General features: G+C 40.2%; 1 pseudogene; it reads right to left on the bottom strand.

Annotated features, from left to right (window-relative positions):
* Nucleotides 1-6,444: 6,444 nt before the first annotated feature.
* The window catches only part of LOC148008599 (pentatricopeptide repeat-containing protein At4g18520, chloroplastic-like), a 52,394-nt pseudogene continuing 41,727 nt past the window's right edge, over nucleotides 6,445-17,111 (bottom strand).

Here is a 17,111-nt window from a genome sequence, read left to right on the forward strand (position 1 = left end):
AGGTCGAAATTTGGAGAAGAAGGAGTGGGAGATGAGCTCCTAGACTTGATCTGGACTAAGCTAAAGCTAAGCTAGATGAGAGTAGAATGGAGCTGGAGGAGCATGCCCAACTGGTCTCTGATACCGTATTAAAATATGCGGGATCTAGAGCATGGCAGTTGCGAAAGCTATGGAGGTTGAAAGAGGAAGAAGAAACTCATGAAGACATTGACCCAGACAAGGAAAAATTGTCACACAACTGAATTAGGTTCCAAGATTGAGACTTGGACTCATAAACACAAGCTTGTGTGTGTACATTGACATAGACACTTTACTGGAAAGAAAAGAGTACTATCATTGCATTAGAAAACGAGTGCAAGTACAATGCTTTATAGGAATTGAGTGGTGGCACTTTCTCCCACTGTGCATGTATGGGATTTTGATCATGAGCCCTCATTGCTCCTTACAAAGGGACTGAAGTAGGTGTGATTGCAAAATATCTCAACAATATATTGGGAAGCTCTTCTACACTTACCACTCTGATTGTTCCTTTCATTTTTTTTCTTTGGCTTTCGGGTTTATCAACCTTTTCCATTGACTTGTGCATCTTGGATATAATTCCATGAGCTAAGAGAAAGATATATTAGCTCTTCTTTCCCTTAAATCATATCATAAATTATAGTCTTCTTCACCCTCTCCTAGGGGTATATTAGCCGCATGACAACGTTTTCAAGGAGCTTCTAGTTTTGTCTCCTTTTTCTTTGCATCATTTTTAGCCTTTTCTTTTGTTCTTTAAGATCTTTGTTTGCCTTTGTCCTATGTCATTAACATACTTTGCTAGTTTTGGATTCATCTCTCACATTCTCTCATTCTCTTTGTGCTGGTGCTACATCTACTTGCCCATACACCATTAAGCGCACTCTTATCTTTTTCTTTAGTTGATGGACATTGGGTGGCTATAGCTCATGGATTTGACTATGCAATCATTTTGCTTGAGAATCTTGCCTTTGGAACTTATTAGGAAAATTCTCCCAACAGCTTGGGCCACGCTTCAAACTTTCCTTTCAATCTGAGTAGGATCTCAAAGTGTGTTTCTTCCATTCACATTCCTCTTAAATGCACATTATACATTCAAAGTAGTAGGATTGTGCCACAAAAGAAAATTGCTACTAAACTTTTGCCCTTAACAACTAGCTCTTTAAAGCCTCGCAACGAACCCATATATAACACCGTTCGTTACGTGGGATGGTAGGATGCCTTATCCTTCAACAATGTTGCATCCCGCGTATCCCACATGCATCGGCGTGCAATCCGGGCTTTGCGTATAAATTGTGCGGAGAGCAGCGTCGCCTACCTCGTCTGTCCCCGGTGGGCTCTCCTTGTTGCAGACCCCGCGTTGGTGGAGATACGATGCAACGGAGTCGTCGTTGGCCGAGTGAGCTCTCCATGCCACCCGCCGTCCGAGAGCTTGTCTCTCGCGAGGGGTAAGGCATGGACGGGGATGCTCGGCCTTGTCGCGGGAGGCTTGGGACGGCCCCCTGCCACCACCTTACTTTACCTTAACATAACAACGAACGGAACAGCACAACAACAACAAACCACAAGAAGAGAAGAGTAAGAAAAGTAATAATTAATAAAAAAATAAGGAAGCAAAAGAAAGAAATGAAGAAAATTGACCCCCCCCCTAGCTGCCCGGCCACGGCCAACGATCCCACCCACCGTTTTCTGTTTTTAGTTTGACTCATACATAAAAACAGATGGATGGTTGAGTTGCCTCCTACGAAGAGGCCGCATGCATTGTACCTGAAGTAACCATTTGCGTATACAAAGACACCGAGTAATGCAATACCCGCCTCGCCAATTTTGAGGTCAGAAGGCCCTTGTAAGCATTTGGATTGATTCATCCTAGCTACATAGAAATAGGAGAATGAGTAATAAATACAGATAAGGAAATAAAAGAAAAAGAAGAATCGTTGCATTCAAGCGAAGCACGTGAAAGAAATGAGGAAAAGTAGAGAAGTACCACCCGTCGGCACGCCGAGAACCAACCACCATTCTCTACTTTGTATTTTCCTCTCCTTTAAACATATGTAATAGCAACTCTCTAGTGGTATTATGTGAGGCTCGTAATGAAAACCTTATGATTTTGATCCTTTATGTGGATGATATGTCGATTGTTGGGAGAGCTCATGATGAGTTGAATGCCTTGAAAGGTCAAATTAAGAAGATATTTGAAATCAAGGACATGCGATAGGCCTCACATATTCTTGGGATGCACATTACGCACAATTTCTCTAAGGGGATCCTCTACTTATCGCAGAAGGAGTACATCCAAAAGGTCCTTGAGCAGTTTCATATGTAGGATTGGTTGTCTTTTACCTTCTCACATGAAGGTTAGTCAAGCCGATTTTCCACAATGTGATGAGTAGAAGGCTGAGATGGCCAAGATGCCTTTTGTACAAATGCAAGGCTTGGGGAGAAACAACTGGTTGAGAGAGTGTAGAACCCCACCCTTTGGGGCACAGAGGATACATCTTAGATCGCGCACGTAATGAGGAGCTTGATCTGGGAGGTTTCCCAGAGAAGATCCACCAAATGTTGAATGAATATGACGTTACTCTCTTGGTGGCCACCACTACCACCACCATATCCACACCTAGCTCTACAACCCAGGTGGACACTAGCAACACTCATCGTGTGACATAGCATTTGCAATGGGAGTTGTGACATGCTATATGGCTACACCTGGACGATGGCATTGGGATGCTACCAAGGATATCATAAGATATTTAAAGGGCACAACAGCTATGTGCATCTATTATGGTGGCTAGGATATAGGAGTCATGGGATACATTAACTTTGATTGTGCAGGACATGTAGATAGCAGGAAGAAGTCCACCTTTGGCTATGTCTTTATCTTTGCTGAAGGTGTTGTTTCTTGGATGTCGAAGGTGCAGAAATACATCGCCCTATCTACTATAGAGGCAGATTATATTGCTGCCACTAAGACTTGCAAGGGAAGCCTTTCCTTAGGCTATCTAGTGGTGGCAAAGACCTTGGTATTATTGATGCAATCCCTACACTATATTCAGGTTCTATGAGTGCTATTCACTCAGCCAAGAATCCAGTCTTTCATGTGAAAATGAAGCACATTGAGGTGTGTTACCACTTTATTCAAGAGGTCATTGAGGATAAGTTTATTGAGCTTGTCAAGATCTCAAGTAATCAAAATCATAAAGATATGCTCAATAAAAGTCTCTCAGCAGCAGCGGTGGAGCATTTTTCCTTCCTTAGGAAGTTGATGGCCATTGGATGAGATGACGTCTTTTCTCATCTTGTGGTAATAATGTAGATTTGTACTTTGTCACTTTTTTCTTATTCTCTCCTCATTAGTGGGAAAACTTTCCTTTAAGTGGAAGGTTGTTGGGGATAAAGGTGCCTATGTCTAGCCACTCGTATATTAGTTACACTGGCAGTACCTACATACCCGCACACTTATACATTGCAAGTGGTGGATACTCATCACATTGTCACTTCATTCTTTGTTCTTTCAATGACATTTGAATAAAGGAAAGAGTAATCACACATTGTGACTAGTAGAGTTCCCATATCTTATGTGTGTCTCTCTCTCTTACTCTTGCTTCTTCCACCATAGCTCTTGCTTCTGCTCCATGCTTTCACTTTAGGGCTCACTCCCTTCACCTTTATGGTGTGATGCTTTTTGTGAAAATCCTAAAAACCCCTAACTTTGGGTTTTTGAAGACCTTGTACAAAGATTTGGTTAATGCTTGTTGGTTTGGATACCCAATAAAACTCAACCTTCTAACACCTTAGGAGTTCAAATTCTCTTTATTCTTTGAATTTCTATAAATCATAGGAAATTTCTCTTGTCAAATTTGAGTTGTTGTACAAGTTGACCGGTGATGAGTCAGAGGTAAGTTCACACAATGATCTTGAGGTGCCACAACCACCTAAGACCAGATGCACCAAAGGGGACTTGCCACTCCACCTAAGGCGTCGAAGGTTGAAGGAAGAACAACACAAGTAGTCTAGGGATATACAGGCTGAAGATCAAAGGAAACCACAAGACTTGCCAAAGCAATTTACTAAGTTTAAGAAAGGCAAGAGGGTAGTGATCTTGCTAGGAGCCAAATGACAAGGGCAAGCAAGCGAACTAATAGAGGTGCTAACCAAAGTCAATGAGGTTAATCTCCCTAAGGAAGGGGAGATACCCTCACTTGTCTTTATTGCGGATTCCTTGACCAAGGAAGAGGAAGAAAGTCTCATTGCCCTCTTGTGTGAGAGTACATGGATGTCTTTGCTTGGTCCCTCGATGAGCTGAAAGGGGTAGATCCAAGTGTCGTACCTCATAATATCCCCATGACCCCCGATGCAATGCTGATCAAAAGTAGCGATCGTACCCTATGAATCCCAAGCATGCTCACTCTATCAAGAAAGAAATTGACAAGCTGCTAAGGGCACGTTTCATTTATGAGATTGAGCACACAGATTGGGTCTCGCCTATAGTGACCATACTGAAGAAGAATGGAAAGATTAGAGTGTGCGTCAACTACAAGAAGTTAAACGCTGCTACCAAGAGGGACAATCATCCTGGTGATCGAAATCCACACTAGGAGCTGTGTTGTGCTAGCTAGGTGACCACAATCTCGACTATCTACTAAAATTTGCTAGCAAATAACTCATAGTTATACAGAAATGAATTACTCACACAAACAAAGGAGAGGGGCTAGTGATGGTGTTTTTCATAAAGAAAATTCAGCATTATCTTCTGGCTATGCCCTTTATTTTCTTTGTTGACCATCAAGCCTTGCTGTATCTAGTAAACAAACCTTGCGCTATAGGATGCATATAGCTCGACGGTTACTTTTGCTTCTTGAATTTGACTTCTTTTTCATCGTACGCAAGGGAAAGAAACACTATATGGCTAATCATATGTCTTACATACCCAGGTGAGAAGTCGTTAGATGATAGGGCATTGGAGACAAATTGCTAGATGCACATCTATACACCCTATCTACTAGCGAAAGAGACATGTTTAGAACCAACTTGATGCCATACTAGGCATACAACATGGTTCAAGTGCTTGAGTATAGACTACTTGACCAACCCATAGAAAAGGCCTGACTGAGGCGACTCATTCTCAAAATCCAACCCTATTAGTTAATAATAGGCCAACTCTATCAGCTAGGGCAAGACAGATTGTTGCAGAGATGCATGTGTGAGCACGAAATGCACCACATACTAGTCGAGGCGCTGTCGAAGGGTTTTCGAAAGCAAAGTCGCAACCACGGAGGACCTTGTCTAATTTCAAGATAGAAGATCAATCTAGTGAGATCAGATTCAATTTGAAAGCTCAATTTCAGATAATATGAGACATACAATCAGCTACATCTGATTGGGAGCATCTCCAATAAACATCTTGACAAAAACTCATGTCATATAAATAGCCTGTCTCTCCCAAAAGGAACAAAGTAATCTGAACTAAGATCTAAGAGGTTGGAATAGGATCAAGAAGACATCTTTGTATTCAGGTACAGAAGAGTGATTTAATGGCAAATCAGACCAGATCCATCAATGGTTTCTCAGGGGTTTTGGAAGTAATGAGTGGTAAACATGCAGGTAATTGTCAATTTCGCACAATTCCAAAGGTTTGACCCAATTGTTTAAGCCTTGGTGAAGCAGAACTTGGTTGCAAGCAGTGGAAGATTACTGTAGAAAGAGTGTTTAATCAAAACCAGAAGTAATGCATCAATCAGCATCATTGTATCAATCATTGGCAGTTATCATCTGGAAGTAGAATCTGTTATGGCTGTTCAGTAATTTCCACATCATAATCTGTCCTTGCTTTTTACTCCTCCTGGCACTTTGCCAAAATTCTGCCACTTAGAAGTGCAGATAGCTCTTTCATTTGCTGAAAGAAAGAACAGTCAGCATAAAGAGGACTTCTTTCTCAACAGGAGTAGCACTGAATTTTAGGATCTGGAAGCTTTCGAACAATTTTGGACCATTTGCCACACCATGTCAAAGTTTCCTTCTCTAGTGTAGAATTTCACAGCAAAACCGTGTCTCAGGACTGCCTCGCTCATGAATCACAGTTGAAAACCTGACAAGTAATGGTCTCTACACACCAGGAGCACGTAGGAAATCTGCACATATGAGGTGTGAAATATCATGAGTCACTTCAAAGAAGCCCTTTGCGCTGGTACCTCTGGCATGGACAATACGTTCAGGAATCCTCTACTGATCAGTAGTAGCAGAGGAGAAGAAGGAAAGAATCCCCAATTCTGCTGGGATCGCAATTGATAATCCCCCTGTTGTTCTGCGAGATTAAACGGCACCCATAGACACACCTTCCACTACCATTTGTTTAAAACAATCTAAAATTTATGCACCAAGCCCATGCTGAGCATAAGATGCAACCAATGCAGCCCATGACACTGCATCTCAAACAAGCAACTGATCAAACACCTCTCGTCCTTCTGCAGATCCACACTTCCCATACATGCCAATCAATGTATTACCAACAAAAATGTTTTTTTCCAGCCCTGATTTCCTCAACTCTGTATTTATCTGTCGACCTGTCTCCAAGGCTTGAGTAGTATCACAAGCTTTTAACCAGAGAACAACTAGGACAGTATCCACAGATATACCCTACTCTTTCATTTCCTCAAAACATTGTAAAGCCAAATTGCCCTCATGGTTATCAACATATGCCTTTATCATTACAGTCCATGAGACAATGTCTTTAATAAGCAGTTTGTCAAACACTTTCCGCCCTTCTGCATACAACCCACATCTGCCATACATGTCTATCAGCGTGTTTCCTATTAAAAGATCTGTTTCTAATCCTGATTTCCTGATCTCAGCATGGATCTCTCGACCTGCTTTTACAGCTCCTCTACTGCCACATGCTTTCAAGTAGATAATAAATGTGACAGCATCTGCAGAAATACCATCCAGCTGTAGATGTTGGAAACATTCCAGTACTTCCTCATTGAGACCATGTTCAGCGTATCCTGCAGTCAATGCAGACCAGACAACTACATCTTGAACAGGTAGTGCATAAAAAATTTGGCATGCCTCTGCCAATGATCCACAATTGATGTACATGTCTACCAGTGTGCTGCCCATGTACACATCTGTTCCAAATCCCCTAGTAATTACTTCTCTATGTATTTGATAACCTGTTTCTGGAGCTCTTGTGATACTAGATGCCTTCAAGATGGAAACGAATGTGATGGGATCAAGGCTGCAACCTTCAAGTTGCATTTGTTGAGAACATTTTAGTGCCTCATCACCAAGGCCATGTTCCACATATGCTGCAAAATGGCCTTCACTTGATTTATACTTTCAGCATATATTTGCATTATTAACAAATTGATTGCAAGTGTAGTTCACTGATCTACTAGCAAATCTGGCCAGATCTATGCCCGAGGCTTTATAGATCCAGGTAATCACTGTCTTGTCCGCTCCTCCTGATGCAAATCTTTTACCATCCCTTGAATAGGCCACACAATACACGATATCTTTGTGCCCCTTAAGACTATGAACAACAACCCCTTGCAAAGTTTGAATGTACAAGCTCAGTCTTTCTTCTTCCTCTTCACCTCCATTGCAAGATCCAAGGTAGATGGTAATCGATCTTCTAGTGCTTCTGAAACTGAGCCAAACTTCCCAAAAATCTCCACCACTATGCTTCCCACAAATATATTCACTTCCAAACCCCTCTCCACTATACTGGCACGCAAAACAAAAATGCAAACACAACAACTAAGTATGTACAAAGTAACAAATGTCACACACAACTTTTTGGTGGATTCCACACCTCGAATGCGCAGTAGTATGACATCCACCCCCTCTGATCCTGTGCATCCTCCGGATGGGCCAACTATCCATGATCATTATCATCAAGATCCACGAATAGATCAATCTCTTCATTGTGTATTTCCGGTATATCACCAAGATTATTTGTCATATCATCTGTCTCTTCTATTGGAGTTTCTTCTCGTTGCTCTTCTCTTGCAAATTCTTCCAATGCATAATCCTCATCATCTCTTTTCTTGAAAATCTTGATTCTTTTTCTTGCAATAGGCACTCTAAGCACTGTCCCATCCAATTCTATTAGCTCATATGTTGCATTATCAAAGACATGTCTGACTATGTACGGCCCAAACCATCTTTTCACTATCTTCCAAAGTGCAGTATGCTGGTTTTCAAGGCTGCTATCAAAGACTAATACCCAGTCTCCCTCTTCTATTGCTCTAGGCCGCAATCAATGCCTGTTGTCAAACCTGTCCTTATTTCTTAGTCTAGCAACCTTCAACCTGTCAATAGCTAGTTGAATATCCTCTGGTCTTCTCTCCAACTACCAAATCCGAAGAGCTAAAAGTTCCTCTCTCATCAAATCCTCCTGCCAAGGTAAAACTGACCAAGTCAAAGCACAAGTCTCAGTCGGCATAATCAGTTCCTGACCATACATCAACTCTGCGGGCATATATCCTGTGGTAACACTGAGTCGTACGATCAACCCACAAAGCAAATGGTAGAAGTCTCGGCCATTCTCCAAACCTTCCTCTGCATGCTTTGGCTAATGCTTTCACTATCGGCGGATGCCCTCTTTCACTCTTTCCATTTTCCTCTGGATTATATGATGTGGTTAGAGTCAACTTGATTCCTAATTGAGAGAAAAACTCCCTAGCTTCATCTGCATCCAATTCTCTACGATCTGCAGTGACCTTACCCACACAGCCATACCTGCAGAAAATTTCTTCTAATAAGAACTTACACACTGCACTAGTGGTCTTCGTTCTCAAAGGTCTACCCTCAACATGATTGGTAAGATCCTCTCTAGCCAAAACAATATACCTCATCTGCCATAGACCCATTGGCATAGTAACCAAGTCAACTACCCACTTGTAATGAACGCATAGTGGATAGGTTGGATGAAGCTCATCTCGATGACGCACTACGGAATACATCTGATAGTCTCTACAAGTCTCTACAAAGTGAGAAACATCTTTGTACATGTCTTTCCACCAATATTTCTCCTTGATTTTCTCATAAGTAGCCCACACTCCTCTATGACCAGCCCAAGGACTCTTATGAAACTCCCTCATCACATGTAACTGGGTCTCTTTATCGCAGACAACCCGCAATGGTAATCCACCTCTTTTCTTCGGGTGCTTCCAAAGAAATCCATCTTTCATGAAATAACCATAGGCTTTTCTTCTTATCTTCTTGAACTCTTTATCTGTCCATTCATCTCTTTTGCTTAGGGTACTAAGATATTTGCCAATTTGCAACCAATCTCCAACATAGAGTTCTTCTATAAAAGCCACAATATCATAGACATGACAAACATGATCAACCATAGCGACTGAAATTTTTGCATCATCCTCTTCTGCAAATAGTGTCTCCTCATCATCATATCTGGCTCTAGACAGCATATCTGCCACTGGATTATCCTTCCCTGCTATGTGTTTAGATTCTGGATTTAATGACTTGATGTATGCAATCCATCTCAGCATAGCTATATCCGAAGTAGAGCAACTCATAATCATACCTATCAATGGCAAGCAATCTGTCTCTACCACAACTGAGGCTCCAATAAAGTACTCCTTGTCACATTTGAAAGCCATAACAATTCCCAATAATTCCCTCTTGATTTGCAGAAACCTCCTCTGTCTCTCATTTAGGACTTTCGCCCCAAACCGAATAGCATACATGTTTCCATCTGCATCATCTTGACCCACAGCCCAACCTATGCCAATTGGACTAGTGTCAACTGTCAATACAATAGGCCTTCCGCAATTATAATCTGCTTTCCTGAGAGTAGGAGCAATCTGCAATAACTTCTTCAATTTTTGCATGGCTCTAGTGTGGCTCTCATCCCAATAAAATTTTTGCCCCTTTCGAAGCAGCTGATATAAACAATCTGCTATGTGTGTAAAATGGGAAATCCAAATCATGTAAAACACACAGGCTCCAATGAATCTCCGTACCTCTGAAGTGGTAGAACAATACTCTGTAATCTTGCCTATAGCATCCACCTTCTCAGGTGAAGGTTTCCTGCCATAATACCCACACATATGTCCAACAATGACAACCTCATTTACTCCAAAAACAGATTTTTGCCCTGATAGTGTCAAGGTCACTTCTTCTAACCTGGCCAAAATCTTCTCACAAGCTGAAATATAATCAGCCACAAAGTATTTGCATCCCTGCTCATTTAGACTCTCATTCTTCTCTTCTTCTGCACACCCCCTAATGGGCACATCATCCAAGAAAGGCATGGTAAGCTGAGGTATATACTCACGAAGGACCTTATGCATGGCATTCATCATATGCGCAACAGAATTAGTGGCACCTTGAGGCAAGGTACACATCTTGACAAGCCCAATAGGAGTTCTCATAGTGGTTATGTCCATGCTTTCCAAAGCCAGCTGAAACTGGTCATATCCCGAATACAGATCACCTTAAGAATAGATGTCACGTCCAGCAACTGCTTCTGCAAACTCATCCACAATTGGACCTATACCAACATTTCTGATAATAACTATGTTTACTGGCTGCATGTCCTGTATAAATCGGAGAGTACCATTCTTCTTTGGAACCGTAAACCACCTATTTGAGTATGGTGCAGATGACGGATCTAGGATTCCCATCCTGATTTTCTCATTCCACAAGTCAATTAACTTTGGCAGGTGTGCCTTAGGCACTGGAATAGGTTAGAGGTTCCATGGTTTATGAGGAATAGTAAAGATCACCATAGGAGCAACAATATCTGGATTCACACATCCAATCTCATGCGAGAAAAAAGCAAACCCCCTTCCATGTCACTCAAGCATATCCTGAAAGCATTGCTTCTCTGTGGGTAGCAAGAAATCACCATTTTCAATTTTTAATTCAGCAAGAGTCTCTGTTGAAAATTAACTGTTTGGCAGCCCTCTCTATTTGCTGATCACTGTCAGGTGGAAGCGGTACAGCTACCGGCTTCACCTTCTTATCCACAGTCTTGTATTTCATGTCAACCCTGGCTTCATTATGATCCTCTGCATTACTCAAATCTTGTTGTAAATCAACAATTCAGCACTCTGGTGGTTGAATATCCTCATCCCTCTACTCTATGGATTGCATAGGAACAGCCCTAAACTCTGGATGTATGTTACCAACAAAAATGTTTTTTTCCAGCCCTGATTTCCTCAACTCTGCATGTATTTCTCGACCTGTTTCCAAGGCTTGAGTAGTATCACAAGCTTTTAACCAGAGAACAACTAGGATAGTATCCACAGATATACCCTGCTCTTTCATTTCCTCAAAACATTGTAAAGCCAAATTGCCCTCATGGTTATCAACGTATGCCTTTATCATTACAGTCCATGAGACAATGTCTTTAACAAGCAATTTGTCAAACACTTTCCGCCCTTCTGCATACAAACTTTTGAGAATCTTTTGAGGGTTTTGTTAAACTTTCTCGTTTCACATTTCAATCATTAGATTGTAGGGAACAATTGTGGCTCTTTCCTTGGCAAAACGCTTCTTTGATTAAACCCTTAGATAGTTTCTTCCTCGATCTCTTTCAAAAGATCCTGGCTTCCCTTAGTTAGGTGCACTTCCATGGTTTCTTGCTTCACAATCTTTCGTTCGGAACTTATTTGGAAAATTCTCTCAAGATCTCGAACCATGCTTCAAACTTTCCTTTCAGTCTGAGTTGGATTTCAAAGTGTGTTTCCTCCTTTCACATTCCTCTTAAATGCACTTTATACATTCAAATTACGATTACACCACAAAAGAAAACTGCAACTAAACTTTTGCCCTTGACAACTAGCTTTTTAAACCCAAGTAGTAGGTAAAAAAAACTCAAAGACTTGAAACAAACCCATATATAACATGTACATTTTCATAGAAAAAGAGAAGTTGAGGTTTTCCATGTTGATCCACTTTCCTAAGACCCTAGAGTGCTCTTTTCCTTGTAAAAGGGTATTGCTCATACTCTAATTCTTTTAGAGATAGTGGGGTTCATCCATATATTCAAACTATCTGGTTCACTCTAATGATTTATCTTATCTTTGAGATGATACAAAATCTAGAAGCAATCATTTCTAGGAAGGCCCTAATCTTGAATGCCAAAAAAAAAACTCTTTTATCTACCACCATTCATTGTTTCTAAGGATGAAGTGTAATCTATGATCACAACCCATAATCTATCCTTCATAATATTCTGAGTGTAGGGTCTCACTCTCTATTCTTGGAACATATTTTCCTATTCTCTTTATGGTCTCTAGGTTGGACTTTATTTTACTTTGTTTCATAGGTTTTCTTCCTAGTGATCAAAGTAAGGATCTAAGGTCTTTTGTTGTATTTTTATTTTAAATTGTTGTTTGTTTGTTTGTTTGGTTGTAGCTTTTATTACCAAGAATATTTAGCTTGGGGCATGAGACACACATGGAAAGCATGCTCCTTTTTTCTCAATAGGTTTTTATGGATTTGTAACTACTATAATAACTCTTGATTTTTTGGATCCAAGATTTTTTTTAAATATAAAACTATTCAAAGCTTAGGATCAAGAAGAAACTCTTTTCAATTCTTCTTTTTCAAACAAAGTTCATCACAACCTCTTCCTTTTAGCAAGAATATCAACACATCATAAATTACCATTACATGACAAAAACATGTAAAATATTTTCCTACCCAAAGACATCGATGTTCCTTTCAATCCACCCCCCCCCCCCCCCCCCCAAAAAAAAAGGGAAAACACTTTGGAAGAGTCTTCTCACAAGGCTTTTCTCTTACTTACATCATAAGATTTCTTTCTACAACTTTACAGGGAGGCTACAATGATAAAATAATTTTTGTTAAAGTGCCTAATAAATTCATAGCCCACTATGCATGGCTATTTGATGAGGTGTGCTCCCTCTTCTACCTTGTTTTATTTGGGCATCCTACCCTTAAGAGGTTGGTAGGTAGGTGTTTTTCTTTATAATCATCACTCTAGCTTATATACAAATTGTAGTATTTATTTGTTTTTCCTAAATCAAATCATTTCATGCTTTTACATTTCCAGTAACAAATTTTGTACAAAAAAAGGGTTATATATTTGATGTTCGAATTGCCAACTTGTATTGCAACTTTGTGTCTTGAGTATGGTGTAATCACTAGGGTCTTGAGGATGCCATATCTTTAGATCGTGAGGCTTTATGAGAGAGTGCCCAAATACATGGATTGAGATGGAGTTGCAATATGAAGGTGCCGCTGTTATGACTCAGCCACTTGGAAAAGTAGAACTACCTACAGAATAAGAGAAAACAAGAGGTAGTTTAGTAGCCATGTTGCTATATTTTTAAAGAAATATACATCTTAGATCAATAAGGTGTGATTGGAATAATTCCACAAGTATCCGAGGCTATGGTTATCTTGGGGGGATACACTACTAGAGTCGGAGACTAGCCTACTACACAAATTGAAGCCGAGGGTTCTACAGTCTTTGGTAACATAGTCATGTGAGTAGGAGGAAATCCCTAGGGGGCCTTATTGCTAGAAGACATAGGTTATCAGCCTTGAGATTGAGGGTTCATTAGGGGGGAGCTTGAAAGGCTCATTACAATAATGTCAAGCTTGAAAATTATGGATGTGTGAAAGAGACATGCTAGCTACTGTTTTGGAAAGTTTTAGCCACAATAAACCTATGAGGAGCTATGGTTGTAATTATCTTGGGGGCCCTAGCAAATGCAGCACGATGCCTTGTTCAATGTTGAAGAGTAGCATGTTGAGGAGTCCATGATTGTTTCTAAAAGAAAGGGTGGCGAGTTTGCAAGGAAATGATACTCACGAGTGAGCTCTTTGGGATCTTCCATGACTTCTTATGCCACATGCTATGTTTTATGAAGGTGCTATTGACAATTGAGGATAGGGATATTCACCATAGTTGTGAGATTTGAAGCTTCTTGCAACTAAACGTTTGAATATGTGAATGAAGGAAAACAAGATCTCAATGGTGCTGTGGGTTCATAAATGAATAATTCTATGGTTTAATCCCTTTGAAGGTACAATGCATTTTCTTTTGCCTAGATATACAAGTTCAATTTTTCAAAGCATAAGACACTACGTAGTTGGAGTTTGGATACAATATGTTTTTCCTTCGAGGAGTAGTCAAAGGTGATGTTTATTGATGCTAGGATGATCCTATTGTGATGTGTGCTTCCCAAACCCTTATGTATATGTCTAGGGCACATCATTTTATGCACAAAGCTTAAAAGTGTGACATTTTACAAGGCCTTTATCATGGCGTCCCCAAGGTTCTAATTAGTCATCTTCTTGAACTTGTCTAGCCACTCATTGACTTTTGGATCAATGGTTGTGGTACTAGATGAGAAACTAGTTTGTCCTAGTGGTGCATCCTCTTTCATCCTTGCATTGTATATGTCTACTAGGGCACATCATTTTATGCATTCTAAGGCTTAAAAGTGTGACTTTTTACAAGGTCTTTATCATGGCTTCCACAAGGATCTAATCAATCTTCTCCTCGAACTTGTCTAGCCACTCATTGACTTTGGGATCGATGGCTATGGTACTGGATGAGGTACCAATTTGTCCTAGCGTGCATCCTCTTTCATCCTTACATTGTCACCTACAACTATCTATTAAGTGGGTCAACACTCACAGAAGAGGAATCCATGGGTGAGCACTCGAAAAGTGACCTAGATGGGTAGATATATTCATAACTCCGCATCAACCCAAAAAACTCAAGTGTGGATAGAAAGCTTCTCATCTTATAGATCTCCTCAAAGATGCTTGTCTAGTACCATAGCCATGGATGCCACTTGTAGGAATAGCTAGGAGGCAACAATGCAAGGATGTAAGAGGATGCATGACCATGATGCACAGGTTACTTGTCTCATGCCATAGTCATCGATTCAAAAATCAAGGAGTGGCTAGACAAGTCCGAGGAGAAGAGTGATGAGATATTTTGCATTGAAGTGGAGTCTTATGTACAAATCTATAGACCCATTTAATGAAGAGGACGCCCATATAATGGGGTAGGGGCTGACCCGCTAAAAAGGGTGGCCCTTTTATATAGAGACCCGTAGTATAGGGTGAACACAAAGGCATAGACAGACACAGGAGAGCCAGAGAGAAGGTGTCCAAGAATATAGATCCCATGTTTGACTAGGCAACATAGAACCACTTTCTTTACTTGGGCTTGGTACAAAGACACAAACAGACATAGGAGAGTTGCAAATAAGGTTTCCAACAATGTAGACCTCATGTCTGAGCTCTGGGCGTGCACATGTGGTTTTTCCAATTCCACCTTTTCACAAACTGTTTGGTGAAGACAAGCCTTAAACTTGTCAAGCTTGAGGTTGTTTTCATGTTAAATATGAGTATTCTTCCCTATCTTCAACTAAAGAGCTTCAAATCGATGTAGAAAACTTTGGAAATCCTCTCTTGGATTTTGATGAAGACGTTGAAGCTTCTCATCAACTTGTATTGCTGTTTCATGATGAGCGAAGTGTGATACAAGAGAACTTGTTAGTTTATCCCAATCTTGCTTCACAGCATCATCCAAAGCTTCATACCAAATCTTTACTTCTCCCTGCATAACTAGACGAAAATCATAAAGCTTCTCTTCATGAGTTAACATGTGACTCATAAACATAAACCATTCACAATGTGCAAGCCACTTCGTTGGATCTTCCTTACCCATAAACACTCGACTCGATAAGCTCATCATCTTCATACAATTGAAGGTTTCCTTGAGTTCTTAAATAAAAATATATTGAATCCTTTATGGGGGTACCAAAAGATGACAAAAAGAGAGATGATCACAATCTCCAATGTGTAAAATACTCCCTCTATAACTCAATGGCTAACTATTCTCTTCTATTATTGGTAGGATGAGAAAAATTGAGTTGCAAGTGAGATTTCATGTAGAAAAATCATAACTATTCACCTAAGGGAGAATGTGCAAAAGCGTCTCCCCTTCACACGTCCCTCCTAGAAGCACCATAGGTGACAAAATATGGAGGGATGTGCCATGGGATGATTGCCTTTTTTATTGTAACCAATTAGTTGCAAAGCTGATAGCACAGCTTAATCTCAATGGCTGCAACTTTTAGTTGATTTGAACAAGCTATGTAGAGGAGTTAAGTCTAAGTCTCACCCCCTCTATAATTATAAAACTCAGGGGTCATGCACTCTCACCTCTGACAATAGGAACGCTGATCGAGCTGCATGTTGAGAGTAACATGGGCAACTACGATGACAGTATGTATATGGGTAATCTATTTTTGGACAGGGAGGCATTTTTAAGAAAATGTGGGCTTGGCTGACATTCTATTGCCCTTTGTATCACTTACATGAAAAGCATCCAATGGTTTCAAAAAAAAAATCTCTAAAAAAGACAATCATCTTATGGTTGCAAAGGGCCTTATCACTATGGATAGAGAGCATATATGGATTTTTACTTGTGAAACCTTCAACGTTGGGTGTTAAGATGAATCTGGCACATAGCCTCTAAATTTTACCTCATTTGAAGACATTTGAATCGATTACATGGTAGGGAACTTATATGTGCATCATTCAAGAGGGAAAGAAAGATGCCTCCTTAGAAAATAAAGGTTGAGACCTTTTGTAAGATGGAATATTTTAAGGATATGTTGAAGCTTACTTGACATTGTAAAAAAATATGATCATTTCAAAAAGCCTTAGAAAAGAGGACCACCACAAGAACTCTATCTCTCAAAAATTTTCTTGCAAAAGAGGTGAGGTACCCATCTAACACATCCATGGACAAAGGACAATAGAGACATTGAGCAATTATTGCACTAATTTTAAATCATTTTTGTCACAGAGAGGAGTCAAAAAGAAAGTAGCAAGAAGTCAAAGAGAACATGGGAGTATACTCTTAAATAGGATATCTCCGGTCCATTTGATTCGCCTCCCCTCTCTACCATGACAAAGAAGAGTAGCAAAATTGAAATTGGTGGCAAGAGAGATAGTGGTAGCAAATTGGGTAACACATTAACGTATCAAACCCCAAGCAAGATAGCATTTTTCCCATGTGATGCTTCTACTGAACAAAGTAAGACCGCACAAGCATTGAGGCAAAATAA

Source organism: Lygodium microphyllum, unplaced genomic scaffold (genome assembly GCF_053477565.2).
Source record: "Lygodium microphyllum isolate KBCC unplaced genomic scaffold, Lygodium_microphyllum_v1.1.10 scaffold_121, whole genome shotgun sequence".
In the NCBI taxonomy this organism is placed as follows: Eukaryota; Viridiplantae; Streptophyta; class Polypodiopsida; order Schizaeales; family Lygodiaceae; genus Lygodium; species Lygodium microphyllum.